The sequence below is a fragment of the Hordeum vulgare genome, chromosome 1H, assembly GCF_904849725.1.
Source record: "Hordeum vulgare subsp. vulgare chromosome 1H, MorexV3_pseudomolecules_assembly, whole genome shotgun sequence".
Taxonomy (NCBI): domain Eukaryota; kingdom Viridiplantae; phylum Streptophyta; class Magnoliopsida; order Poales; family Poaceae; genus Hordeum; species Hordeum vulgare.
Genome location: NC_058518.1, coordinates 312,694,514 through 312,698,524, shown reverse-complemented (window position 1 = coordinate 312,698,524; position 4,011 = coordinate 312,694,514).

Here is a 4,011-nt window from a genome sequence, read left to right as displayed (position 1 = left end):
GAAAGCCAAGCTGAAAGATGATGGAAGTAACTTTGTAGACCAGGCCCATAATCTGAGGATTGTCCTCACAGTTTCCCTAAAGAATTATGTCCTTGATACACCGCTTGGTGATGCGCCTCCTTCCCGGCGGCTGAAGATGTTATGAACGTATGGCAGTCACGTATGGATGACTACTAAGTAGTTCAATGTGCAATTTTGTATGGCTTAGAACCGGTACTTCAAAGACATTTTGAACGTCATGGAGCATATGAGATGTTCCAGGAGTTAAAGTTTATCTTTGAGAAGAATACCCAGATCGAGAGGTATGAGACCTCCGGTAAGTTCTATGCTTGAAAGATGGAGGAGAATGAGTCTGTCAGTGAGCACATACTCAGAACGTGGGTATTCCAACCGTCTGGCTGAGTTGGGAATTGTTCTCCCACCAGAGGCAATCACTAATAGTGTTCTTCAATCACTGCTACCTAGCTACAAAATCTTTGTGATGAACTATAACATGCAAGGGATGAATAAATCAGTCGTCGAGCTGTTTGCGATGCTGAAAGTCACTCAGTCAGAAATTCAGAAGGAACATCAAGTGTTGATGGTCAATAAAACCACTAGTTTCAAGAAAAATGGCAAGGTCAATAAGGGTAACTCTCAGAAGAGTGGAAAAGCAGTTGCCCCTCCCATGAGGAAACCCAAGGCTGGACCCAAGCCAGAAACTGAGTGCTTCCATTGCAAGGGGACTGGTCACTGGAAGCGGAACTGCCCCAAGTATCTGGCCGACAAGAAGGCGACCAACACCAAACAAGGTACATATGATATACATGTTATTGATGTGTACCTCACCAACTGTCTTTGTTGTGCTTGGGTGTTTGATACCGGTTCGGTTGCTCACATTTGCAACTCAAAGCAGGAACCACAGAATAGATGGAGGTTGGCGAAGGAAGAAGTGACGATGCACATGAGAAATGGTTCCAAGGTTGATGCGATCGCCGTCGGCACACTCTTACTTCAATTACCATCGGGATTAGTGATGAACCTGAATAATTGTTATTTAGTGCCTGCGTTAAACATGAACATTATATCTGGATCTTGTTTATTGCGAGACGGTTACTCATTTAAATCAGAGAATTATGGTTGTTCTATTTATATGAGTAATATATTTTATGGTCATGCACCCAATGTGAGGGGTTTATTCTTATTGAATCTCGATAGTAATGACACACATGTTCATTACGTTGATGCCAAAAGATGTAGAGTTTATAATGATAATACCACTTTCTTGTGGCACTGCCGCTTAGGTCATATTGGCGTAAAACGCATGAAGAAACTCCATACTGATGGGATTTTGGAGTTACTTGATTTTGAATCACTTGACACATGTGAACCATGCCTCATGGTAAAGATGACAAAAACTCCGTTCTCCAGAACAATGGAGCGAGCAAGTGACTTATTGGAAATCATACATACTGATGAATGCGGTCAGATGGGCATTGAGGCGCATGGTAGATATCGTTATTTTCTCACCTTCACCAATGACTTAAGTAGATATGGTTATATTTACTTAATGAATCACAAGTCTGAAATGTTTGAAAAGTTCAAGCAATTTCAGAGTGAAGTGGAGACTCATCGTAACAAGAAGATCAAATTCCTACGATCTGATCGAGGAGGAGAATACCTGAGCTATGAGTATGGCACTCACCTAAAACAATGTGGAATTGTTTCACAGTTGACACCGCCTAGAACACCACAACGTAATGGTATGTTCGAACGTCGTAATCGTACTTTATTAGATTTGGTGCGTTCTATGATGTCTCTTGCCGATTTGTCCTTATCATTAGAGACAACTGTATTCACTTTAAATAGGGCACCATCAAAATCCGTTGAGACGACGCCATATGAACTGTGGTTTGTGAAAGTGCATTATATCGACTGGGGGGGGGGGGGTGAATAGGAGATTTTTATAATTTCATCACTAGGGAAATTCCTAGTGAGGAAAGTCCTGAGTCATGAACTGAGTGCAGTGGATATAGTACAGGACCAGGTGTGCAAAAATGTCTACATCAAAGTACTCGATGATATATCAGAGATTCGGTTTGCAGAATTCGCAAGTACAGAGTAAGCAGGTGAAGATTAACTCAAGTGAAGAATTTGAGGTTGAGGAAATTCAGAGAAAGTCTTCAGACAAATTCTTCGAACAGTACAGATGAAAGTCTTCAACACAAAATTGAGGAAATGAAAGAGTTGAAGAAATAGAACCTGTAGCTCGATGAAGACAGTCGTTGATGACCCAGTTCCAACTACTGTGACAGTTGTATGTATGGTTAGGAGCGGCTTGGTTTGAAACCAAAGGACACACAGTCCCTACCGTATTGTCCTTGAGATAAGGACACACAGTCCTCGCCCAACACTCGTGGTAAGTCTTCAGGGCAGACTTCCAAACCCTCACAAACTCAGTCACCCGGCGATCCACAATTGACTGCTAGATGCTCTAGACCATGACGCCTAACCGTCTGGAGGATACATAGTCCTCAAAGTTAACAAGCGTCAGTTCCACATAGGAACAACTTCTTCAGTGATGCTCAATCACTTGGGTTTGGGTGTTTGGGGTATTTCCTCACTTGATGATTTTCTCTCGAAGACTCTGAGGAATTTGGGTTGCTCTAGATGACAAGTGTCAGTTTCTCTCGGAGCAGCCAACCAGTTAGTGGTTGGGGGGGGGGCGACTATTTATAGCCTGGGAGGATCCCGACATGATTTGACATAAATGCCCCTTTAATAATATGACTGTTGGGTGGATAAGATCAGTGAGGTGGCGTGTGGAGCGACAACGGTCGAAACTTTCAACTGTGAAAGTCCTCATGTCTCTCATATTCCTCACTTTGAGGCTTTGGTATATTTAGGCTTGGGTTGAGCATCATGAGGAAAATCATTCCATAGTTTTACCTCGACCCCCTTTAACATTACGGTGTTCCTATGACTCAAGTGTAAAGAAAATGAAACAGAAAGAGTAAATCTTCACGCTTCAAAGGCTTCAGAGTGTTTTCTTCAGGACACACCGAATCCCTCATCTTCAATATCTTTATGAGGAATATCAACTTCTTCGCAATTTCTTCGCGATCAAAGTCTTCAAGGAATTACCAAAGTCTTCACCCGAAGACATACATTTTTAGGGGTCGATATTCATCGAATAACTCAAACTCCCCAGCGACTTATAGATCCTGTGTACACTCACAAGCATATCAGTCTCTTAACCTATAAGTGTTCAAACCACCAAAATCACTAAGGGGCACTAGATGCACTTACAATCTTCCCCTGTTTGGTGGTTGATGACAATTAGGTTAAGTTTTCAACGGTGATAATAATATGGAATGTAAGTACAGAGTTTGAGGAATTTGAAGTCAAGATACAGAGAAACTCCCCCTGAAGATGTGCATGTTTTGTGGAATTTGCTTGGACTAGAAAATGCACATTGATGATATATATCATGGAGATCTTGCAATTCATGCATGCATTTGACATATAGTATGAGGAATTAGAAATGCATGATGAAAAATGGTATCTGACAAATTTCAGCATGCCTACATTAATAAACTTGAGGAATAAAGCATGCGAGGAAAAACGTTCAGAAGAGTCAGAGCACCATCGGGCTTAAGTTACAACTCATTACATCAAAAACTTTAGAAGAACCAAGAGTTTGTAACTTAATAAAGTTTATAATCCCATAATTGAAACCCACTTGAAGACTAACGCTCAGATTTCTCTCCCTTTGTCATCGAGTGACGAAAAATGGACAAAACTGATGACTAATGGCCTTGAAGAATTTCACTTCTGTGTTGATGTAGAGGCGTGAGGATCCTTGGAGGCGCGCTTCTTTCTTGGACCAGTTGCAGTATCCTCTGGTTCTTCATCTGATTTTGTACTGCGAAATGAAGAAAATGAACTGTCCTCCAAGTCACGAACTGGAATAGGCTCGAATTTCTTCTTTGGAGGCCACGACCAGTCGAAGTCTTAAATAAATTCCATTTC